General features: G+C 39.9%; 1 protein-coding gene across 1 annotated transcript in view; it reads right to left on the bottom strand.

The window, feature by feature from the left end:
• ube2e1 (ubiquitin-conjugating enzyme E2E 1) overlaps positions 1-16,022 on the bottom strand; it is a 73,776-nt gene extending 57,754 nt beyond the window's left edge. Inside the window, exons 1-2 of the mRNA XM_084423305.1 lie at positions 16,003-16,022; positions 4,947-5,067 (exon numbers count right to left, since the gene is read on the bottom strand). The gene's annotated coding sequence lies outside the window, so the exon portion shown is untranslated. The remainder of the gene's footprint in view (positions 1-4,946; positions 5,068-16,002) is intronic.
• Positions 16,023-26,719: the final 10,697 nt, after the last annotated feature.

Below are 26,719 nucleotides of genomic sequence, written 5' to 3'. Positions count from 1 at the left end.
TCTTAACGAGGGTAACACGGCTCAGCTTTTATCAATGTCTGTGATTGCTGGCTGGTCTATTTATGAAGGCTTGTTAACAAATATCCTACAAACACAGAAAATGGAGAAAAAAGGAATCGCAAGCCGAACTGAACTGAGGAGCAAGGTTTGTTGCTGGCCCAGTTGGTGAACGAACATAAAGGTATGTTACGAGGAAAATTTGGCACTCCTAAGCCACTAAAAGTCCTCTTCCCTGCTCTTAGCAGATCTCGCCTTAGGAGCCCTTTTAAGCGCTAGGAATCTTGAGGAATAGCTTTTATATTAACTGGGATTTTCGTGTCACTTTTAGGGGAAATTCTAAGAAAACGTCATGACTCTGAGAATTTTCTTAGAATTTGGCCGCTAGGAGCCACTTTTTGCACAAAAATTCTTTAGGGATCCGGGCCTAGGAGTCCTAAAGTTACGAGTGACACGCCCATTATTTTTAGGAGTTGCTCCTAAATTCGCCAGTTAGGAGCTACTTTTAGCCTTAAAATTCTTTGTGAATACGGCCCCTGGGCCCGTATTCATAAAGATTCTAAGAATCCTCTCAGAAAACTCTTAATTTAGCTTAAAAACTTTTATGTAGGAGTCTTAGCTTAAGAGCGATTCGGGACCGATCTGAGAGCAACTCTGAGTAAGGAAAATACAAAAACTTTTATCTTAGTGAGGAGGCGGGGTTGACCCCGTTGCTATGTATGACACAATCTTTTGAAGACTGTGATTGGTTGGTTGTCCAAGAAGAAAAAAAAAAGTGATTTTAAGTATAGGGTCTATTCTAAGCCTCCACTTTGAACTTACATGCGTAATTTTTCCTATTTGATCGTTCTCTCACACACACACACACACATTATATATGTGTATATAAATCCTTTTTTTATTTACCTTGCTGTTGATTTCCTATAAGGTATTTGATTGCTTAGAATGATAAAAATTGTTCCACTCTTTCCAGTTACACTGATTGCTGGCATGTCTATTTAAGTGGTGGTTTTAATGTTGGTTTTAATGTATCAAACATGGAATTTTCCCAGTTGCCAAATATCGTAATGTAGTGATTACTTTCATTTCAGGCGCTATGGCATTTCTGCGCTGTATCGGCCCTGGGCCCGTATTCATAAAGATTCTAAGAATCCTCTCAGAAAACTCTTAATTTAGCTTAAAAACTTTTACGTAGGAGTCTTAGCTTAAGAGCGATTCGGGACCGATCTGAGAGCAACTCTGAGTAAGGAAAAGACAAAAACTTTCATCTTAGTGAGGAGGCGGGGTTGACCCCGTTGCTATGTATGACACAATCTTTTGAAGACTGTGATTGGTTGGTTGTCCAAGAAGGAAAAAAAAAAGTGATTTTAAGTATAGGGTCTATTCTAAGCCTTCACTTTGAAATTACATGCGTAATTTTTCCTATTTGACCGTTCTCACACACACACACATTATAGGCCTATATGTGTATATAAATCCTTTTTTTTTTTTTTTTCACCATGCTGTTAATTTCCTATAAGGTATTTGATTGGCTTAGACTGATAAAAATTGTCCCACTCTTTCCAATTACACTGATTGCTGGCATGTCTATTTAAGTGGTGGTTTGAATGTTGGTTTTAATGTATCAAACATGGAATTTTCCCAGTTGCCAAATATCGTAATGTAGTGATTACTTTCATTTCTGGCGCTATGGAATTTCTGCGCTGTATCGGAGATGTTAGCGTGTCTCTAATAAGATCATTCACAAACATGATCCCTGCACGATCTAATCTATAGCGTCTTATTAACTCACTGTCATCCATTGTCTGCAACACATTTCTTTTCCCTCTTGTCTTTCTGCCATTTTCTCCTCTGCTAAAGAAACTCTTAAGCCTTTTAAAAGTCCTCGTCCATGCTCCTAACAATATTGACCTTAAGACCTCTTTTAAGGGTTAAGATGCTTTCTGAATTACTTTTTTCTTTACTAGGAGTTTTTCTTTAATTTTAAGAGTAAACGCCCACATTTCTAAAAATTTTCTTAGAATTTTGTCACTAGGAGCTACTCTTTGCATTAAGATTCTTTATGAATACGGGCCCAGGGCCCGTATGTATAAAACTTCTAAGAAATGCTCTTAAGAATAGTCTTAAGCTTTGACTTAAGTGTCAGAAAATACTTAGTAAAGAGTAGGACTTTTCTAAGAGTAGGAGACTTTTATAAAGCAGCTAAAAGCAACTTTCAGTAAAGTATAAGACTGATTCTTAAGTGCTGACTGAAGTGGCACTTAAGTGTTGTGAACTAAGGACTACAGTGATGTCAACCCAAAATGGCCGCCCTCAACCACTGAATCAGCCAATAGTGAGCCTGCAAGGATGAGGTCACTACAGCATGACACCAATCATTTAATTTTATTATAATAAAATCGTTTAATTAAGACACTTTAATATTTAAATTTATTTAAAAAAATGCTTTGCATTGTGCAAAATTTTCGCAAATTTGTATTTATGCTGTGGAATCCTTTTCTATTGATGTGTCTCCTCATTTACAATTATGCAAACATGTGTTCCATCAATGGATCCAACAACTCAGGAAAGCCCGAAATACTCATTAAAGTGGCTTTATTTTGCTGCGAGATTTGCAAAGTCAATGAACTGCCATACAGTAGTGGCCAAAAGTGAGGCAAAGGAAAATTGTCAGATTCACCCTTTATTCAAATAGGGTTACAAATGTGTTAAAGATTTTGTACGCGTATTGTGTAGTTGTGCTTAGAGTCAATTGTTTATTTGTGATAACACAATGAAACATGTCAAATTGTACAGACATAATTTTTAGCCAGGCTTTCCAGATTTTTTTTTCTCCTGTGAGCTCTTTAGTGTTTTTTTTTTTTTTTTTACCTGTAGCTGTAGTTAGCCCTTTTTTCAACCATATTATTGATCTGCCTGCATTGACACCATTGTCTCTGAACTGAACTGAGCTGAATGATGACATCACTGTTTTCTCCAGAGCGACTGTATAATGAACTAAATAGATAACTAATGACTAATGATCTTTTACAATGGAAATGAATCATCATCGAACTTAAGCTGTACAATGGCACTATGTTCTTCTAGAGCTGCTGTACAGCCCAAACTAACTTTGTTGCATTATTTTCCTGTTATCACTTTAAAGCTGCTTTGAAACAATCTGTATTGTAAAAAGTGACTTGAAATAATTTAGTCAGATAAATATTTTCACTAAGTTTATTTTTATATATATATATTTCAAATATTGTAAAATATGAGGGAAGAACAAAACACCATTTTCCTCATATTTTGATGGTTTAAGCAAACTTGTAGGGTCATTAAAAAATTAAAAATAAAAACTCCGCACATAACTTTTAGCCACTACTGTATTTGATGTGGTCAGTGCCACAATAGTGCTATTGAGGCCCTACTTACAGTGGACTGATGAGCTCAAGTCATCACTGGTGCACTGCTGCTTTTTTCCAGTCAGCAACAATGTAATTATTACTACTTTCCTTTAATTTCATTGCTATAAAATTTCTTAAAAGTCAGTTCGAAAAAGGATCCCTTGATGATCAAACTTTTATTGTTTGATCAACTCCGTCATCATTTACTGTAACTCCAATACATCATATTTTCATTGAAAAGTGCGTGGCCTCCTCCTCTCTGTGGCCATCTTGTTACTCCTAACTAGGTTAGGAGACCTCTTCAGCTCTCTTAAGTAATTTAGGAGCTGAGACCTAGTCTTGACACTTAGGAACCTTTATGAATCACACTTATTTTTAAGTCTAGGAATAAAAGTAAAGTGACGTCATTCTTAGAATTTTGAGAGACTTAAGACTAAAATTTTACTCTGAGTGGCTTTATACATACGGCCCCTGATCATTATCTCTCATTAAATCACAAATCTTCCCTTACCCTCTTCTCATATCCTCACTTCAATGTGTTCTATACAGCCACACAAGATGTTAACAGCTAGCTAGCAGTGAGTAGAGTGAAAGTGAAAGCTTTGTGGGTGACGGCCCATCTTTCTACAGAAGGCTGACCGGGAAAATTAAGTCTGGGAAGTTTATTGATCTAAGATCAAGCTCTCTTTTGGACTATTATCAGTCTCGACAAGGTTTTAATGAACAAATTAACTTTTTTTCTGAAGTGACAGACACTAAACCCTGGTTTCTTGAGTAGTTTAACTGTCTTTTATGTAAAAAGAAAACAAAAAAACATTTTAGCCTATAAACACATCTATTTCTGTCTTCAGTTAGAGATTTCAGAAATCGTTCAGCAGGACTGCTATCACATCAGTAGATGAAAGCAGTGAGAGCAGGTGAAACCTCAGGACACCAGAGATTCCTTCTCATCATCAAAAGACAAGGGAGAGAGAGAGAGAGAGAGAGAGAAAATGAATGCACAAAATAATCTTAGTGGGGGGGAAAATGAACTCACAGCTCACATTCAAACAGAGAGAGCTGAGACAAAATAATCACTATATTACTATATACACTATATATGACACACTATATTAAAAGCACAGCTAAATGTGGCATTTATTATAATGTTTATGTGAAGTTTGTTTTAAGTTCACTTGCATTAAATGTTGTTAAAATATTTTAAGACTATTAGATGGTTAAAAAGATGGCTTTAATACTCGTTTCATCCCCAGAAATTGAGAAAAAAACAAATGCATTAAGTTGAACTTAATCAATTTTAGTTAAACAATGCATTTGTTTAAATGTAGATAAAATCAATTGAATGCAACCACTTACGCTAATTTTTTTTTAAATTAATTTCAACGAATCATTTTTTTCAGTGTGGCACCTTTAGTCCTTTTCTTGTGATCTCTGTATGCTTTAATTTGAAAGAGATTTAAAAGAATAACTTGTATTCCAAAGAAAAATACAAATTAAATGGACTCAAACTGACATGAACGAGTGAACGATGACAGAATTTACTGTCTGGGAGAAGGCTCTGACCTTGGGTGGTTTGAAGGGGTAGTCTGGTGTGAAAATGATGTCCAAGAAGAACACCCTCATACACTGAGGACCCAGGATAGTGGACCTCAACTCATAAATGTTGTCTCCTTTTGGGCCGGCACTGAAAATAAAGTACAACCAGTTCAATGCAGAAAAGTGGAGCTGCACTTAAACATTAGACTGATTCAAAAATATGCAGATTATGCAATCCTCTTTAGTGTGACATTGAATATGAACTAAAAAATGTGTGTTTGTGGTGCAAACTGCCAGGCACTGTGTGGTAATGAGCAATTATGGGATAGCATTACTGTGCCAGAATATTTGGCTACCAAGAGATTGCTGGGACTGAGGACAGCTATTTAGGCTCATATCTGAATTTGGTTCTTGTCAAAAAGCCTGAAGGAAAGCTAATAGAATTTCTATCATAATTTGATAATTGGAATCAATCCCAATGGGACTTTTCAGGATTTTTAACTGCAGTGCACAGATGTATACGAGTCTGTGCATATGTGTGCAAGACAATCTGGGTTTACACATTGTTTCTTGTTAATGTAGCTGATATGAAGATACAACGTGGAACAACTTTGAGGTCTCATTAAAGCAAAAATGTACACATAAAACGCAAAGTGTAAATGCATTTACGAACATATTTATTTAGTGCTAGCGTGTTCCTCAGCAACCACCATGCTCATAAAACAAGGTATTTCCTAGATCTGTATAAATAACACAACACGCAACAAACAAGGGATCGACTGGGAGTCTGTTCACATGAAATCTCGTCTCCAGAGATATTTCCAGAGATATTCTCCAGACTCCACAGACACAGATGGAGAGAAAAAAGAATAAAAATAGAGAGAAAAAATTAGCAGCAGCCACTGTGTTCAGAGACTGTCTTTGGCTTCCTCTGCTTCAGTGTGCAGACAGGAAGTGTGAGAGAGGATTTCCTTGTCATCATGAGTTGCCCTATTTCAGTGCTTGAATACTTTTTCTCAAAAAAATTATTTGTCCTCCTCCAAATGTTAGTTTTTGTTTTACATTTGCATCATTTTCACAATTTTTATTGAAGAAAACAAATAAATAAGAATAATTCAAAATAAATAAAAACAGACTCACTGACAACCCTGCTATGAAATTCTCACAGTATTTGACTTTGCAGCTCAAGATACACTTCAAAGAAATTACCAGATTTGTACAACAAGGCAGCATAAGTCTGGAAATTACCCACAACCCCTGGCAGATTTTTTTTTATCTTTTCAATTATTTGTGGCTTTGCCAAAAGACTCTATTTTTCTTTCTCTTCTATGAGCAAAAGTTTTATGAGTGAGCAGAAATGAGGCTAGGAGCTGGGACCCTGGTGTACATCACACATCCTCTGACCTTTCCATAAGCTCAAACTAATTGTAACAAGTCCCCATTGGTTCAGGCAATGTTGCCTAGCAACCTCTCCCAAGGGGATGAAAAATATCTGTTTTACTGCAGGGGAGGATTTCCATGGTAACAACACCAATCCCCTCATGACAGGATGGGAATTCTGGTGCTGTTTGGAATGACAGAGGGTGAATGGACCAGCAGTACTCGGCACAACTCTTCTTTGCATATATTAAAATTAATTAAACTCAAATTAATGTTTCATGTATTTATTTAATTAACTTATTTAAGGAGCTGTGCAATCTCTGCAAGTGCTGTGTGAAAGTGTTGTGAAGAGGCAGAGACAGTGGGATCCATTTGCAGCTTTATTAGAGAGTAGTCAAGACAGGCAGGGTCAAACACAGCAGACAGGGGAAAGCAGGCTAGGCAGAGACAAACCAGGTGAACAGGCAAGGGTCGAGGCAGGCAGCAAGAATCAGGAATCAATAGACAATCCAGGTCAGGGCAGGCAGCAGAGAATCAGAAACGATAAACAGTCCAAGGTCAATAACAGAAATCAAACACGGGAATAAACGCTCAGAAATGATGGCCGGGGCAGAATCAAGACTTCGCATTGAATGTGTGTGTGGAAGTGGTTTATATGAGTGTGTGTAAATGAGGTGCAGGTGTGTAACGCAATCAGTCCCAGGTAAACGGTATTATGGGAAATGGAGTTCAATGGGTAAAGTTAATATTCTGGGGAAGGTTCCCTCCGGTGGTGAAGAGGAGGCGGTGCGGAAGCCTGCTCTGTAACAGAGCCCCCCCTCTGCGAGCAGCTCCTGAGGCGAGAAGGCAAACGACGCCGGGGTCTTCCACGAGGTCGAGGGGCCGGTTTTTCCGGATGCATCCGATGAAACTCTTCCGTGAGTGTGGGGTCTAGGATATCTCCAGCGTTGACCCAGGATTGCTCCTCCGGACCGTAGCCCTCCCAGTCAACCAGATACTGGAGGACGTTACCCCGGCGCCTGGAGTCCAGCAACTCGTGCACACGGTACGCCTCCTCGCCATCAACCAGGATGGATGGGGGGTCTGGAGCCACGACTCCCTCCTCCGACTCTCCTCTCGGACCACCGGCAGGTTTCAGGAGTGATACATGGAATGTAGGAGAAATACGGTAATTAGCGGGCAAATCAAGTCGAAAAGATACAGGGGAAATTTGTCTGAGAATTTGGAACGGACCAACAAACCTGGGACTGAGTTTGCGACATGGAAGTCGAAGTCTGAGATCTCTGGTAGAGAGCCAAACCCACTGGCCGGGTTGATAAACTGGAGCGGGGCAACGGTGACGATTAGCCTGGACCTCTTGACGTCTGACGGCATGGAGGAGATGAGTGTGTGCTTGATCCCAGACCTCTTCACTCTTTTGTAACCATTCTGTGATAGATGGTAAGTCAGTGGGTTCACCGGACCAGGGGAAAAGTGGAGGTTGGAAGCCCAGGATGCACTTGAAAGGAGTGATGCCTGTAGCAGGTTTGACCAAAGAGTCCAAAGGAAGCGAATTACATCTTGATTAAGACGTTCTGTTTGTCCGTTGGACTGGGGATGATAACCAGAGGTAAGGCTGATGTTGACATTGAGGTGTTTGAAAAAGGATGTCCATACCCGGGAAGTGAATTGGGGTCCTCGGTCAGAGACTATGTCGTCAGGAAGGCCGTAGAAACGGAAAACCTGGTTGCAGAGTAATTCAGCAGTCTCTAATGCAGTGGGGAGTTTGGGAAGAGGGATTAACCGGCAGGCTTTGGAGAATCGATCTACTATGGTGAGTATGGTGGTATGGCCTTGTGAAGGTGGTAAGTCTGTGATGAAGTCGATGGCTATGTGAGACCAGGGGCGTTGAGGTGTAGGCAGAGGAGTTAAGAGACCTGCTGGGAGTCGTCTGGAAGACTTGGAGGTATTACAAGTTATGCAGTTCTTGATGTGAGTTATGGTATCTGATTGTAAAGTTGACCACCAGAAGCGGTTCTGAAGTAGATGGATAGTAGCTGTGATTCCGGGATGTCCTGAGCTGGGTGCAGAATGTACTTGGTCGAGTAGTCTTGAGCGCAAAGGTTCTGGAACGTACAGAAGGTTTTCAGGGCATTCGGATGGAAGTTCTGCTTGGTGGTTGAACTGTTCAATTTCTGTGATTATGTCCCACTGTACCGGGGCTACCAGGAGACTCTCAGGAATGATGGTGTCGTTGGGGAGAAGTTGAGTGGGTTCTTCTGCTTGGCGGGAGAGAGCGTCTGCTTTTACGTTCTTTGATCCTGGTCGAAAGGAGACAGTGAATTGAAATCTGGTGAAGAATAGAGCCCATCTAGCCTGACGAGGATTCAGACGTTTAGCTGATCGAAGGTATTCAAGGTTCTTATGATCAGTGAGGACAATGAAGGGTTGAGCAGCACCTTCCAGCCAGTGTCGCCACTCCTCGAGGGCGAGTTTCATGGCCAACAATTCGCGGTTTCCCACGTCATAGTTTCTTTCTGCTGAGGATAGTTTTCGGGAGAAGAAGGCACAGGGAAACATTTTTTCAGGGTTACCTTGGCGTTGAGACAGAATGGCTCCGACCCCGGTATTGGAGGCATCCACCTCCACGATGAATTGACGTGTGGGATCTGGGTGTCGAAGAATGGGAGCGGAGGTAAATTGGGTCTTTAGCTTTTCAAAGGCTTGTTGAGCTTCAGGGGACCAGGTCAGACGAGACGTGTGGCGTTTGGTCATGGTAGTTAGAGGAGTGGCTATGATGCTGAAATTTCTGACGAAACGTCTGTAGAAGTTGGCAAACCCTAGGAAGCGTTGCAGTTCTTTGACGGTTTGGGGTAATGGCCATTCCAGTACCGCCTTGACCTTCTTATCCATTGCCACCCCTTCTTGGCTGATTACATAACCCAGAAATGAAGTGCTGGTTCGATGAAATTCACACTTCTCTGCTTTCGCGTAGAGTTGGTATTGTAGCAGACGTTTTAGGACCGTTCTGACATGGTGAATGTGTTCTTCTAAGGAGTTTGAGTACACCAGGATGTCGTCGATGTAGACAATCACCCATCTGTCCAACATGTCCCGGAACACGTCGTTCATGAACGATTGGAACACTGAAGGACTGTTAGCCAGGCCGAAGGGCATAACCAAGTATTCGTAGTGCCCGCTACTGGTGGAGAATGCTGTCTTCCATTCGTCACCCTCACGAATCCGAATTAAATTGTATGCATTGCGAAGATCCAACTTGGTATAATATTTGGCTTGTCTAAGTTGTTCGAGAGCAGCTGGAACCAAAGGTAAAGGATAACGAAATTTGACAGTGATGTCATTCAGTCCACGATAGTCAATGCAGGGTCTCAAACCTCCATCCTTTTTCTTCACAAAGAAAAACCCGGCGGATGCTGGAGAAGTTGATGGTCTAATGAAACCCTTGGCTAGTTCCTCTTGGATGTAAAGTTTCATGGCATTAGATTCGGGTTGCGACAGGGGAAAAATTCTACCTTTGGGTGGTGTGGAACCTGGAGTGAGTTCGATGGCACAGTCAACAGAGCGATGTTCAGGAAGTTGAGAGGCTTTCTTTTTGCTGAATACTTCAGTGAGGTCTGCATATTCGGAGGGTAGTTTTACTTCTTGGTTATCAGGAGGGGACACGATGGAAACAGGTTGAGAAACTCGAGTGATTTTCGAGAGACAGTGTTCATGACAGTGCTCACCCCATTGTGTGATCTGGCCATCTCTCCAAGAAATGTGTGGATTATGGGTGCGTAACCAGGATAGACCGAGGATAATAGAGTGATGAGGGGCCTGGATGACATAAAACTGAATGGTTTCTGAGTGCAGGGTACCGACGTGCATCTTGATCTCTTCAGTCAAACGATGAACTTTTCCTCCTCCGATGGGATGGCCATCTAGCGCCTCCACTGTCAGAGAAGACTCACAGGGATTTAATTTTAGTTGATGTAATGACGTGAATTCATGAGAAATGAAGTTTCCTGTGGCTCCTGAGTCGAGCATGGCAGTAGTGACAATAGTTCGGTTTTTGATGTGCAGGCGAATGGGTAACAGGATACTGGATGTGAATAAATTCTCTTTGGTGTGAGAACTCACCGATTGAGGTTTGCTGACAGGACGAACAGGGCAGGAAGCTTTCATGTGACCTGGTTGACCACAATACAGGCAAAGACGGTTCTGCTGGCGACGCTCTCGTTCTTCAGGTGAAAGATGAGTAAATCCCAGCTGCATTGGATCGTGCATTGTAGTGGATTCGTGAGCGGTGTATAGGGGTGTTCTGACTCGGCGTCGAGAATGCATGAGATTGTCAACCTGGATAGTGAGATTGATGTATTCGTTCAAGCTCCTACCCTCATCTCGGCAGGCCAATTCAGACTGTAGTTCGACGGTGAGACCTTTTCTGAACAGAGTTTTGAGGGTATCCTCTATCCAGTTGGTTTGTGCAGCGAGAGTGCGAAAAGCGAGAGCGTAATCAGCAGCGGTGTTCCTTCCTTGAGAGAGTTTTAACAATTGTTCTCCCGGATCTCCTTCTGCTGTGGAGTGTTCAAAGACATTACGGAATTGTTGAAGGAATGCTCTGAATGAGGAAAATGATGAACCCTCTGGTCTCCAAACTGCCGTGACCCATTCAAGTGCCTTTCCAGTCAATAGTGAACAGACAAACGTGATGCGTCCAGCATCGTTAGAGTATAATGAAGGTTGCTGATCGATATAGAGATTGCACTGTAACAGAAACCCCTTGCATTTAGTGGGATCACCGTCATACTTCTCCGGGAAGGCAAGACGAGTGTTGATTGAAGTACTGACGGGATGTGCTGATGCACTCTGTGCTTGTTCCGAAGGAGCGTGACTGTAAGTTCGGAGAGCTTGTAGTACTTGAACGAGTTCCTCAGTGAGGGAGGTAAGACGACTCAGCTGATGATGATGAAGAGATAACTGTGATGCTTGAGCAGATAGTTCAGTGGTGATCTGCATGACTGCTGCTGGATCCATAAGTGGCGAAGTCTTCTGTTGTGAAGAGGCAGAGACAGTGGGATCCATTTGCAGCTTTATTAGAGAGTAGTCAAGACAGGCAGGGTCAAACACAGCAGACAGGGCAAAGCAGGCTAGGCAGAGACAAACCAGGTGAACAGGCAAGGGTCGAGGCAGGCAGCAAGAATCAGGAATCAATAGACAATCCAGGTCAGGGCAGGCAGCAGAGAATCAGAAACGATAAACAGTCCAAGGTCAATAACAGAAATCAAACACGGGAATAAACGCTCAGAAATGATGGCCGGGGCAGAATCAAGACTTCGCATTGAATGTGTGTGTGGAAGTGGTTTATATGAGTGTGTGTAAATGAGGTGCAGGTGTGTAACGCAATCAGTCCCAGGTAAACGGTATTATGGGAAATGGAGTTCAATGGGTAAAGTTAATATTCTGGGGAAGGTTCCCTCCGGTGGTGAAGAGGAGGCGGTGCGGAAGCCTGCTCTGTAACAGAAAGCAACAAAATTATTAAAATTTAAATTAATTATTGTAATTTTACTGTTTTTTAATATAATAATAATAATAATAATAAACTAAATGTTTAATAATAATGTTTTAACTAAAATTGCTCATGTGTAATGGAGTAGGGGTATAATAATTATATAAATAATTTATAAATCATATAAAATGTTTATAATAAATAATAGCTAAAAACTGATCAATTTTGTATTTAAAATTGTTTTACTATCTTTTAAAAACTGGGGGAGAGAGTTTATTGCATCCAAGATGTGTCACTTTGCTCACAACTGATTAGTCCAATTTCGGTTTGAGATCTCTTACCTAGAACATAACCTGCCCTGGAAAAGGTTAGCCATGGAGTATAATGGTGATGAACACTGCTAAAAGCTGAGCCACTTTCATGGTCCCTAAAACCCAGGGTTGGCACAAATTAAATTGAAACATACCTGGCTATCCACCTAAACTGTCATCATGGTATAAGCCCCAGAAAAAAAACTATTTAAATCAAAAATTTAATTAATTTAATTTAAAACTTTCTGCGTTTTTAGATTTTCAAAAAAACATCACTTGATTTGATGATTTATAAGCTGTTTTAAAATGTATTTTCATTGTATTTTGTTTTGGTTTTCAAGGACACCGAGGCCCCATTACACGAAGGGAAGACGCAGATATTTCCCTGCGGTTTGGCCTCTCATTTACACGAAAACCCCGTTTTTTTCACAGAAAACAATTATTTCTAAAAACTCCAGCCAAAGTGGAGATTTCTGATAACGCCGGTTATCTAGGAAGTCGCTTGTGTTATTCGTTGTTGTTGATTCTGAGGATTCTGATTGGCTTGCATGGCTTTATCCTTCTCCCTAACACTGCCGCCCATAGGTTTGGCATAGTTATGATGGTGCTTGACGGCATATTTATGCGGGTTGATGTAAATTACAACTTTTTTGAAAAAAATGTTGTGTGCACGATGTTATTATTGAATACGGGGGTGGGGGGGGGGGGGGGTGGTTAGTTTCTCTAAATACCCGGCTATGAGTAAATGTGGCCTTAGTTTGCTTCTCTGTGTTTTCCTGCTTCCCTTTGTCTTGTGTTCCCTCTCATCATTTGTTGCTATGGTGATTATTTGTTTCATTAATTAAAGCACACCTGGTTGTATTTGAGTTCATTATCTTGTGTTTGCCTCAGTCTCCTCAGTTTTTTGTCTGGTGTTGTTTGTGTTTCAGTACACACTGTTACATTGTCTAATTTTGGATTGTTTGTATTATACTCTTTTGTTTCGTTTAATAAAGTTCCGTTAATTAATCCCACACCTGTTTTTGTCCCAGTTATCTCCCTGTTATTTAAACCTTGAGTTCTATTCAGTTCATTGTCAGGTATCTCCTGTGTTTCTCCAGTGTTGAATGTTTGGATACTCCTTTGTCCTGCACTTTTATCATAGCCACTCGTGACAGAATACCCGACCTTTAAAAACAAGAAAGACAAAATAATGGACGTACCAGCATTGCGTCTCCTCCCCCCTCTGAAAATCTGAATTTTTGGGGGTATTTGAGCTGGATGATTCAGAACGGCTGCTTCTCCATCATGACCTGTGAGCCCAAGGCAACCACAGTGTTCGTTCTGGAACCAGAGCTGGCTACTATCAGAGCTTGGAGTCTACGCGTAATGCTCAGTCCATCCCAGAGCCAGGAGCGGAACTCTGCCTTATAGATCTGTGGTCTGTGGATCCAGTTCCCTCCAGAGTCCCCACCCTTGAGTCTTCGCCTTCTACGCCGGTCCCGCCCGGCGATCTGGATGCTCCGGTCCCATCTGGAAATCTTCCTCCTTCAATGTTCCCGCCCAGCTGCCTGGTCTCATCCCCTCTTCTGGTTATGTCCAGTCCCCTGGAACCGTCGGCACCGCTGGTGTTGTCCAACTCCTCGGCTCATGCGTCTCGTCAGCTCCGCCTCGGACTCTTCCTCCACCAGCTCGGTGTGACACTGTGTCCCCGGCTGCAACTTTGGCCTCTATGCCCATGTCTCCACCTTGGCCTCTCAGCTTGTCGGCTCTGCGTTCCCTCATCTCCACTGTGGTCCGTCTGCCCTAGTCCGTTAGCCCTCCTTCAGGCTTCCTCGTCCCTCCAGATCAGCCTCAGTCAGTCGTCACTCTGCCTCCACCACAGACTTCACTTCGGCTCCACCGGGCTTATCCCCTGTCTTCGCCTCAGTCCTGGGAGCCTCTGTTAGTCAGCCCCCGGATTCTGCCCGGCCCTTCAGCCAAAGGTCCACAGCTCCACCGCCACCACCAAAGCCCCCTCCCTCCCTTCACAGCTGGATTATGAGTTACGGCGCAAGGTTGCACCTTCTGGGAGGGGGGACTTCTGAAGTATCTACCTGACTCCACCTCAGTCTTCGCTTCCACCCACTGTGAAGGTCCACGGCGGAGCCCTCCAAAATGTGGACCAACAGCATTGTCAGGAAGTGATAGTCTGCTGATTGCACCGTAGCCTCCTCTGCCAGCTCCCCCATGGTCTCTGCCTCCATTGGTCTCCCATGGACTCTTCCATCCAGGCCCTCCTTTCCTCCCCCTTTTATCTCCTTATCAGTCTTCAGTCAGGGTTTTTGGTCTGCCAAATAGCTTGGTCCAAAGTGGGCCAACTGGGGCTTGATGGGGCTATTAGTCAGGAGAGGGTCAACACCACTGCTCATTTCCCATATAAGGCTACCAGCTCAACATTTAAGACAGTTTTTTATATCAGAACTCACTTTCACTTTGTAATCCTCCTTGGTTCCCGGGGGCACCACAATACGACCGAAAGGGCACTTTACTATTAGCGATTAAAGGGGGAGGTGCTCAAGGCACCCTGCAAACCCCCTCTCATGCATGCCATTGCAATGAATGTCTAATATTTTACTGCCTCTGGTGATTAACTGATTGAATTAGTTCTAGCTCAAACAAATAACCAAAAAAAAAAAAAAAAAAAACTGTCCTTAAGAGTGAAGCTAAACATTCCTATTCAAACACACTGTGTGTTCACATATCTGATGGCCATCACACACAGATTAGCTTTAAAATAAAGGTCAAGAGTGTTTGTAACATGTCAGGAAACACTAATAGTGAAACAGCGGGGACTATGTTGAGTACTGTAGCATTTATTTACACAGTGCTGATATGGAATATACGAGAACACACTGATACTGTACATAAACACAAAGAGACTGCAAGGCATGTTCCATCACTCAATAAAATAAATATGCCTTTTTAATAACTGTCTGAAAGTCATTTGGCCAGGGTTCCCACACGTTTTTTTTTTTTTTAACCCAATGAATTTCATTTAGCTTTCCAGTTGTTTCAATTGGGATTACTTGATAATGATTTAAAAATATAGATTTTATAGAGATTGTCAACTGCTGTAATCAGAGCAAATCAGTGTGATTTAGACTTCTTTGATTCAGATACTGTGTACAGTTCTGTCATTATATGTCTTATTTATATCTAAATCACTAGCATGACTTTGATCTAGAAATCTAAGTGTGATTTGACAGTCACCAATTCAGAGGCTGATATCCATTCTTTGTTGGGAAAATGGCCAGAGTCAGTTTGGTTCAGCTCAACCCATGCCAGATCAGCAACGGAATCCCTGAATAGTCAGTACTCGGTTTGTGTCCTGACACATGCAGACCTTCAACCAGATGCCCTCCAAAATGCCTCATGCGAATCCAACAACAGCTGCCCTCATGCTCATTTACACACAGTCATTAACTTCTTTTAAAACCACATTCATATTTTTGCTGTTCATAAAGCGATTGAGAGATGAAAGGAGAGAATATGCCATTAACAACCAGGTTTAAAGGCAATGATTTAGATACACACAAAAGGGCACATTAACAATTCATCTCACATGAGAGGCCTGGGAAACCTGGATGCCCGCTGAGACAATTACAGAGAGATTTTCAGTCTGTTATAGAGAAGTGGCTTTGTTCTCTATTGCTGTTTTGAAACGCCTGAATTTACTGATTGTATTATACGCCATGGAGACACATGCTGCAGTAGACACAAGACTCAGCTTCCTATTTGCAGGGTCCTTATGCAGTGTTCACTCTCTGCTATCTACACACTAAGGAAGGAATATTTGTGCCAGGTTCACTTAACTTGACAAAATATGTCCATTCAAAAGCCCTGCAATGTCATCAACGGAGAACACACACACACACACACTTACCCAGAGTTTCTTCTCAGCCACCCACAGCAATCTGTGAAGCACGTCAGTGCTGATGCACCTGTTATTTACTAGCTTAGTGACACCTCTGCTTATCTACACACACGCACACAAAACAGGTTGACCTAGTGAGTCAGATAAAGTGTGTGTGTGTGGGCACTACAGGTAGTTTATTAGGCTGCTCATTATATGTACTCATTTTAAATGTGCGTGTATGTGAATACATACTCCCCTCCCACCTTTTTTTGTCCACATTAAAATAAGTAACTAAAATAAATAGGTCTATAACATAAAAATAGTTACATTTTAGAATTCCAGAAGTTTCGAAAAAAACATCTCACATGAATTCACGCAAGACTTTAGAGAGTCGCTGGCTCATGCTCGCTGCCATATGTGCATAAAAAGATGAGACAAAAAAAAAAGGAAATTGGGCAGAAATACACGTGGCCTGGCAGTTCATGTCTGTTCAGCAAAAAATGTATGGCAAATAAAATATATCATAATGTTAAGTATAGAGCAAAGACCACTTATTTACATTTAAAAAGTATATTTCTTGTTAGTTTATTAGTATAAAACAATTATGATTACATTTTCACCTTGCATTCATATACATTAAGGTACATGAGCAGTTCACCATGTTGTTTCATTGCTCACACTATCACGTGGCGATAATATCAAAAAGGTTTGAAAATATCACTGCATCAGTGACCGCAATGAGCAACGATTTGGCCAAGATCCGAGGGTTTTGTCGCAGACCTTGGAAATCTGTCTGCAACAGCAAAATCCAGCCAAAAGTCAAGGAGCCTGCCTTTACAGGGAGTTGGAGAACTAGAGACTGGAAGCATTGGAGACAAGGAAATGAACATGAAAGCAGGTATCTCTGGTAAGGAATGTCCACAACTTGGGTGAGTCCTATAGGCTGCGTTCCACTCCGCTTTTAGACACGCACTCACAAATTTCCCTAAGCACTTCCCCTTGGGGGAATCCCCACCGCCATTTTGAAGTGCTCCACTTCGTGAAGTGGATGAGTGAAGTTTGACAGAGGGAGCGAGTCTACTTCATATGTACACTTCAGGCAGATACATATCCATATACCACAATGCAACACGATTATGACGTCACTTCACCTCATATCATATCATGGTTAATTTACCACCACCACCAACAACTCTATGATATATATATATATATATTTTTTAACCACCTAAACACACCTATATACATATAGAATGCTGCATTAAACAAATTCTTAAAGGGATACTCCACTTTTTTCGGAAATAAGCTCATTTTACATCTCCCCCAGAGTTAAACAGTTGAGTTTTACCGTTTTAGAATCCATTCAGCCGAACTCCGGTTCTGACGGTACCACTTTTAGCATAGCTTAGCATAGATCATTGATTCTGATGAGTCCAGTAGCATTTCTTTCAAAATGACCAAAGAGTTTCAATATTTTTCCTATTTAAAACTTGACTCTTCTGTAGTTAAACCGTGTACTAAGATCGACGGAAAATGAAAAGTTGCGATTTTCTAAGCCTATATGGCTAGGAACTACTCTCATTCCAGCGTAATAATCAAGGAACTGTGTGTCTGTACCATGGGTGCAGCAGGCGTAATGATATGACGCAGCGCCTGAAAATAGTCCCCAGCTCGGTAACTTCTTCCAACGTGACCGGGACTAAGTTTGTCTAACCTATTAGACCTATTTTCAGGCGCTGCGTCATATCATTACGCCTGCTGCACTCATGGTACAGCCGCACAGTTCCTTGATTATTACGCTGGAATGAGAGTAGTTCCTAGTCATATAGGCTTAGAAAATCGCAACTTTTCATTTTCCGTCGATCTTAGTACACGGTTTAACTACAGAAGAGTCAAGTTTTAAATAGGAAAAATATTGAAACTCTTTGGTCATTTTGAAAGAAATGCTACTGGACTCATCAGAATCAATGATCTGTGCTAAGCTATGCTAAAAGTGGTACCGTCAGACCCGGAGTTCGGCTGAATGGATTCTAAAACGGTAAAACTCAACTGTTTAACTCTGGGGGAGATGTAAAATGAGCATATTTCCGAAAAAAGTGGAGTATCCCTTTAAGGGAAAAATAATAAATCAGCTCCATAGTGGATTCCAAGTAATCAAGGGCTTAGGATGTTCCAATTCAGCCCATTACAAGGGTTCCGCCAGTAGTGGGCACTTCTGCAACATAAGCAATGACGTACATCCGAGTGAAAGAGACTGAGGGAAGTAAGCGAGGGAAGGGCATTAAAAAAAACAACAACCAGACAACGAATGGTTGTGTGGTGCAGGCTTTTGCAGTGTGAAGCAGATGAGGGTGATTGCTAGCAGGTGCTGGTGATTATGGAGTGTATGCAGGTGGGAGTAATCTTAAGGCCCCTCTGGAAGTGTGTGGAGTCCCCATAGTGGGCCCCAACCCCCTGGTTGAGAACCACTGCCCTAAAAGTCAAATGATAGACCTTATTCAAGACAGATGCAATACTGAATTACGTAGATAACGCTATGATGGCATGCACTGTATAAAAGCCCTATATCACATGTAATTTTCATGTAAACTGTTTTATGGAGTTTTTATCTATTAAAAAATGTCTTTTGAAAAAACATTTCATCAAATGAACAATGCATGTTGTTAAACAACAGTACACTCCACTGAACACACTGTACTATCCCCCACAGCCTCGTTTTCATTCCTGTCAAATAAATATACTACTCTACCCACTGTCTATTCTGACAAAAACATTTAATTGGAAAAATCTGTAAATAAATTTTGTATTAATTAAATATGCTTGTATATTCCTGCCATTGGTCATGTGTGTGTTTATGTGTCGGCTTTGATTTTTGAGCTGCTGTGATAAAGTGCATACCATGGCTTGGCTGAGAAATAGAGCTGTGTGTGTGTGTATGAGAGTAAGAGGCATAAATAGAAAGTTGTGGTTAAACTGAAACACACTTTCATGACCCACTATCATAGAAAAGGCGCCACTGAAAATAAATGTGTGTGTGTTTATGTGCAGATTTATAACACAGGGAAAGTAAGAGAGACAGAAAAACCATGATGTAGCCACAGCTCTGAGCCTTGACTTCATATGCCCTCTTTCTGTATAAATTCAACAGAAGCCCCATTTATTCCACGTAGGCCTATGCCATCTACAACACCTCCAGACACACAGGCACCAGCTCTTTGCTCACAGTATTTGTGCTGCTTTTAAATGGTTAACTCATCCAAAAATGTATAATTATAATCGAACATAGCACTGTGAAATTGTTTATGATAAACAAAGGCATAAGGAAACATTGACTTCAAAGCATGACTTGCATGCCATATTTGAATGTACATGGGCAGTGGGCACGAATGAGATTAGAGAGTGTAGGATTACAAATTTATTAAATGTTTAATTTAGTTTTCCACTGCAATAGTATATAAACTGATAAAGTTTAGTAGACTGATTTCAGATGATTATTGAGTTTCCAGCAAGAGATTTCCTGCCAGACCTGTTTTTCCATTGTAAGTTAAATGAGTCAGATCACGGAGACTCTCACCTGTTGTCCTGCAAATGGCTTTCGGAGCCCCTTGGCCTAGACGTTGAATCATTAGGTTGATTGGATTAGCTGTAGGGGAGACTTTCACCTTTTGTCTTTAATGGCTCTGGGATGGCCCTTGGAATGTAGCCTATATAACTACAATGTATAATGTTTTAGTTAGACTGTTGGAAGAACTGCAGCAACACAACGCGAAGTTCTCAATAAAGAATAACTTCTGTTTGAACGCGAAAAAGTTCCCTACAAGAGCTTTAGCAGACAAAATGATTTTCAAAGAATAATGACTTAAATTTTGTCTGTTGTCATAATGTAGTGCACTGCATAATATATATATTTTTTTTTAAAGCATGACAGACCTAGCCTGACTACGTCAGACTTCGTACTTCCGCTCAATTTCATTTCGCTTCTGTACTCAGTCTGAGACCGCGTCATAGCTTTCCGTTTTCCTCCGGCCTGAAAACAGCCGGCCAATCAACAAACAGAGGGCGGGCTGAGAGCCGTGACGTAGACGCTGATTGTACCGTGGATGCGTAGATTTACTTCGCATAATCTGCAAAAGTCCAGGTATTTCGCTCAATGGTTTTGTTTTCGCATCATACATGTGTTTACAGTGGAAGTTAGATGCGGCTGAGCATGCGCATAACACACGCCATAACCAAACGTTATGTGATTGGCTTAGGGGTAACCAATGATTTTAAGCTTCAGACTAGCGCCCCCAGGCGGTAAATAAAACGTTTTTCTATTACGGAACTCCAGACTCTCTCTACGAAGCAAAGCGAAGTAGCAGAGTCTGGTATTACCAGGCTATGACAGACCCACCCTAACGAAAAATAAGTTTATTCAAGGGTGCTATACTTCTTTTAAACTAAAAAATAAGAAATTATACTTTCAATCTTGTTATGTACTTCTCAGAAATATACTTAAACTTGCACTTAAGTATACTTGACTTATACAGACTGACAGAAAAGTAAGTACATTTGGACTATACATGTACTAAATCTTTTGACAAAGATATACTTAAAAGTATACAGTATTTTAAGTATAGGCTACTTGACTTGTTGTGTTTACTCTTTTGATTGAGTAGCCTATTAAATACTTAGCGAGCGAGCGAAAGTCGCGGGTTGCGTTTTTTTGGCCTACATTTATAATGTACCGCGGCCGAAAAAAAAAAAAAAAAAAGATAAAATGAAAAGGGCAGAGCGTCCCTCTCTCTCTCTCTCTCTCTCTCTCTCTCTCTCTCTCTCTCTCTCTCTCTCTCTCTCTCTCTCTCTCTCTCTCTCTCTCTCTCTCTCTCTCTCTCTCTCTCTCTCTCTCTCTCTCTCTCTCTCTCTCTCTCTCTCTCTCTCTCTCTCTCTCTCTCTCTCTCTCTCTCTCTCTCTCTCTCTCTCTCTCTCTCTCTCTCTCTCTCTCTCTCTCTCTCTCTCTCTCTCTCTCTCTCTCTCTCTCTCTCTCTCTCTCGTCATGATTTGACGCGATTTGCCCCGATTTCTCCCTCGCTTTCTCCCTAGGTTTCCTTCGGAGGAGTTTTTGCAAACAACCAAATGTGACTACAGCCTCTCACAAGTTAGAAAGACACCACAACGCCAATCAGTTTAGCGATGTGTATTCAGGAGGCGGGACTCAGATCTAAACCGTTTGTGTAATTGGCCAATTTTTTTTTTTTTACGACGACAAGCCGGAATGAAAACAAGCCAAAATTAAATAGGAGTAACGAGGCTACTTTTAAAATGTAAGGAGTAGAAAGTACAGATAATTGCGTGAAATTGTAAGGAGTAGAAGTAAAAAGTCGTCAGAAAATTAATTACTCCAGTATTTGTACTTCGTTACTTGACACCTCTGCGTGCGACTTATGACTGATTTGTGATCCAGGCTCACATATGTCAGAGAGATTAGTGACCCTTATGACTCCATACATAAAAACAGCTATAACATTACTTAAATCAGCTATATGAATTAATTACTGACAAGCTGAAAAATGACCCAAGGATTTATATTTAATCAAAGTGAAATTTACTAAAAATTATATATTTTTTAAATAAAAAAATTCAATTACAATAACACACTTTAAAAAAAGATTTTTCTGCGCATTTTCACTATTCAACAACCTTAATATATATTTAGACGGACCTATCATTAATAATTAAGTCCTACTCTAAAGTGCAAAATGACAATTTCAACAATTTGCACAGCACTGATTACATTGATAAAATATTTTCATTCAGAAAACTCCATAATGGTTCCACACCTGCAGGAAGGAACCGCAGGAATAGTTCACACAAAAATGAAAAATCATACATAAGTCAATACAAATCTGTACTTTCTTTTTTTCCTGGTTTTTGGTATTCTCTGCTGCAAAAATTTTGGTCTTTTCCTCACAATGCTAAAGTACCATACACTGTAAAAATAAAAGGTGCCTGGAGGAACCTTTTGGGGTTCTTCACTTTGCCATACCGGCGGAACCGTCTGTAGATCCTCTAGGCACCCTTTAAAAAAGGGGCGGTTCTCTGAAGAACCACACAAGTTTCCTGAGGAACTCTTATCTAAGGCACTGTGTGGAACCACTTTGGGTGCCTCCAGGAACCAAATTTCATTTTTTAAAATATTTAATTTAATTTTGTTACTATGGTTACCTTTGACTTCTATTATAATAAACAAATTGAACCAAATACAAAATAAGAATTGTTTATTACATATTTTATATTCATTTTTATACACTTCCATGCACATGAAAAAAAAAGCTAACTATAGATTAATATCAATGAATAATAGTATAATACATAAGCAACATGAATAATCAACCATGTATATACAATAGGCTATACAAGAAAAGACATTTCAACAAAATGCATGGAAACACATATGTTCCACGAAATAAATCAATGTAAAAAAATTAAATTTTGACTAATTAAAAATGTCCATCTTCACTTAACTTTAAAACAAACATTTGTGTTTCAGTCCGATGGTAAGTCTGACATCACTGTTTCCAAGTCCAAAAGCTCTATCAGATGCCCAAAACAAACAAACAGTGCTAATATGCACTCATTGTGCTGTAATATTCCTGAAAATTATGGTCCTAACCTTTATCTCTATACCGAAATCTCTGATGGTTAGTTATTCAGCTATTTTGAATCATAAAATGTTGAAGTCTGGGATGCCGTTAGACTGGAGACTGTAATACACACTATGGCTTTTGAAAAGCTTAAATGTGTGACTTGAATCAACAGTGTTCATAAATGGTTGTTGAGTATTCTCATGAAACAAGATAGAGGAAGTAGAAGTAAAGGCTTCGACCCGGAAACAGTATTAAGGTGCAGTAAAATGATCTGTTGTTCTGTGAATGAATTCCAGTCATTTCAATAAGAATCCACACGATCAGCAATTTCGTTTGTGGTAAAAAATGTCACTATGGGACCAAGTTGGTCACTGGAATTCGCTAGATTTGACCAACAGAAAGCTGCTTGAAAGTGACTCCTGTGTGAGCTGTGCTTCATACATTACGTCGCTACACTACTGACAATGGTTAATGGACTTTTTTGCCTGTGTAATTTCACGAAATTCAAAAATGTGACCGCACCTTTACTCGCTGCAACATAAAATGCAATCAATAATAAAATCTTCACAAGGGACATGTGAGGTACTTAACAAGTTAGAAAAGTGAAAAGGTACAGCAGATTCGTTTTCCGTTTGTTTTTCCTCTTTTCTGGTCGATGGTCCAGGTACTACAGTGATTTTCAGGTCTACAGGAGGATTTTTATTCTTGTTCAAACTTGTATTTCAGCTTACCGAGATCCCTGCAAAGTACAACATTTACTGTTAATAAGGTTATTAAAGTGATAGCTGTGAAATTTAAATAATTTCTTCTGCCTTGTGACATTCCAAACCTGTTTGACTTTCTGTCTGTGGAACCCAAAAGCAGAACTCAGGCATAATGCAACCCCTGTCACCATTCAATTTCACTGCATGAAACACAAGCAGAAAAAAATTGTGTAAATCATTCATGAAACCATTCTTATGTACACTTGTCTAGTTCAATTCAATGCAACAATTTATGTAAAAATGGTTAAGCTCCAAAAATGTCCCAGAAAAGATCCTAAAAATAATCAATGAGTTCACAACTCATGTGTTATGGGTTGTGTTGCAAGTCTTCTGAAGCCATATAATAGCTTTTTCCTTTTTTTTTGTCGAAAAAGACTAAACTTGAAGTTATAATTCAGAGTTAAAATGTCTTATATTCAAATGCAAATGATAAAGATATAAGAAAAAATGCATAGCATTATTGGCGCCAAACCTGTGATATTATTTTTCTGAGTAACATGAATGAGATTTGAAAGCATGAGGGAAGATTTTCAGAGAATAACTGATTAAAAAACACAAGTACACAGTCAAACAAAACAATTTCACACAGAGAAAGTTCATAGTAATAAAGTACTTGCATGTGGTGCAGGTAACTTAACTGTAATTCAATGTTGCCACTGAAATGTTCAGATTATTTTAGAAATGTAGGCTACTGGTTGTTCTGGGGAAACTAAAGAACAAAGCTGATTATTCACAACATAATATTTATTGACCAGTAAATGGCTTTAAAATGGTATTTGAGAGAAAGAGGGCACCTGTAGTAAGTAAAGTTAGGCTAAACAAAAACAGACCAAACTATATTAACCTGCTTTTGTTATTCACAAACGTCAATGACGACAGCAGGAATCAGCTAAATTAGTTAGGCTATATCAGCAATTTGAAGACACAGTTGTACAGAATATGTTGAATTGAATGACTAAATCAATCTAAGACAATAAGTCAATAATTTCCATTTGTTCATTAGATCAATGTAGTTAGAATCGCGGCTAAAACCTTCATAGCAGATACTGTGCAATAAACGGTAAACACTGTAAAAACGTAGTAATGTATAATAAATTTAGTTGATATATAGGGTAGAGTGGGGGAAAACGCCCCCCTGGGGTAAAACGCCCCCCACCTGTTTTTCCCAAAATAACCACTAAAAGTAGTCAAGATACATTTTTACTGTTGCTATGCACTACGTTGATAACGGGGATATACAAATCTCTATGGAAAAGCTGACACCAGCGACACATTTGAAGAGAAGAGGATTACATGGTAAATGCTATAATTTTCAGATATTAGTAAATAAGTGTTTAAGAGAATATTGTTCTGCAGGATATCACAGTGATGTATGATAGATGAATAGTGAAGTCTGTAGTTTGAGATCATATATTATTTATAAGGAATATAATTATATTTTAAAAATTAAACATTATTTTAAAAAACTCATAGCTTGTGGGGTAAAACGCCCCCTACACTGAGGGGTAAAACGCCCCCCCCTGGGGGCATAGTTTCTCTATCATAATATTTCTGTCTATCAAATCCTTTGTTTTACACTTAATGCAGTATAACTAGGTGGTAAAATCTAAATATTTGAACAAAACATGAAAAAAATACCTCAAGTGAGCATTAACTAGCTAGCTTGCTAGCACAGTTAGCTCACTGATGGAAGGTAGTTAATTTTGCCTATTTTGAACATTTCTGAAATAAATATTAATATATATACATGTTGATACATTACTTGCCTTTTACCTTTAGAGATTAAAAACTATTGTCTGTTAATTTTGCTGTTTATCTATGAAGCAAACTGGTTGGTAAGAAAGGGGGCATTTTACCCCACCTTGGGGGGCGTTTTACCCCACCGCTGGGGCAAAACGCCCCCTTTGTACAAAAATATTTTCAGTGGAAATACTAATTAATTATGAAGGCTGAGCAATTTTAATATTTGGTGAATAACTCCTGCCATAGTCACTCAAAACCGGGATGGCAATTCTAGTCACATTTATGTTTTGTTTCACTGTAATGTCACATTTTCCTTAAGGGGGGCGTTTTCCCCCACTCTACCCTATGTGTGTTTGAATATATAGTGAGTAGACTGTATTTATATTTATTTGGCGAGTTTACAAACCTTGTAACGGAGAGCCGAACAAACGGCGGAAGCTTTGATGAGAGGAGTTACTTTCAAACCCGATGACGATCAGCTGAACTTTGTTGCGCGCCAGCATCACTGAAGCGACGACAGCAGAAGAATAGCAGCAGTTTCGTGACAGAATAAAACATTTCTACTCCTGGTTCTTCTTCTTCATATTATTAATATTATTATTATTTAGTGTTGTTATTTAAGGTTTAAATTAATCAATAAAATAGGCCTATACTAAATAAATGTAAGCAACCCAGGTGAAAAAGACGTAGGCTACTGTTAAATGTATTAAAAATGCATTAAAGTATATTTGTATTGTAGGTCTAAAAACACACTCAAGTACATTTTTAATACATATAATAGTACGTCTTTTTCACCTGGGTATGTATACTGATTCAAACTTAAGTAGCCTATAATAATAATAATAGGATAATAATAATCTTATTCTGGCCTCACTGAACCATTGGGTTCCTCCAGATGCTGGCTTTAACATAAGAGATCTTCCAGGAACCACTTAAATGTTAAAATATCTTCCAATAACCCTTTTATCGCATCAAGTTCCTTTATTTTCCCCCAAAGCACTTCGAGGTCTCATGGTAATGAAAAGGTGACTCCAGAACCTCTGAACTAAATACAAAGTGCTTAAAGGATCCCATAAGTTCCAGCAAGAACCTCAAAGATTGTCAATGCTCCTCCAGTTACCCTATTATAGGAGAAATAGCTTTGAGGCACTTAAATTACATTTTGAAGTTCCTTGAGTATCCGACAGGATATTTGGCTCCTTTAGTTTTTACAGTGTATATGGCTTGGAATGCATCACTCAAACAGCATTAACTTCTTTTATAGTACTTATATAATATTTAATTATGCCTGTATACTTTCATTGTATGGACAAAAACAGCATGAACATTGTGCTAAACTTCTCTTTTTGCACTATACAAAAAAAGTAAAGAGGTGAGAGGATAACTTTCTGCACCTCAATATTTCAAAGACAAAGAAACTGGTCTTTAGCTCCCCAAAAACACAGATCCATGCTTCTAGCATTACCATTAACGGAGAGATAGTTGAAAGGTAGAATATTTCAAATATCTCGGCATTACTTTGGATCAAAATCTCAACTTCAACCAGCACACACTAGGGGTTTACAAGTGCTGTCAACAAAGACTGACAGCTATTCGTAAACTTAGACACTT

The sequence above is a fragment of the Rutilus rutilus genome (genome assembly GCF_951802725.1).
Source record: "Rutilus rutilus genome assembly, chromosome: 11".
Taxonomy (NCBI): Eukaryota; Metazoa; Chordata; class Actinopteri; order Cypriniformes; family Leuciscidae; genus Rutilus; species Rutilus rutilus.
The sequence above is the reverse complement of the archived record's forward strand: the minus strand, read 5'-3'. Positions and strand labels throughout refer to the sequence as shown.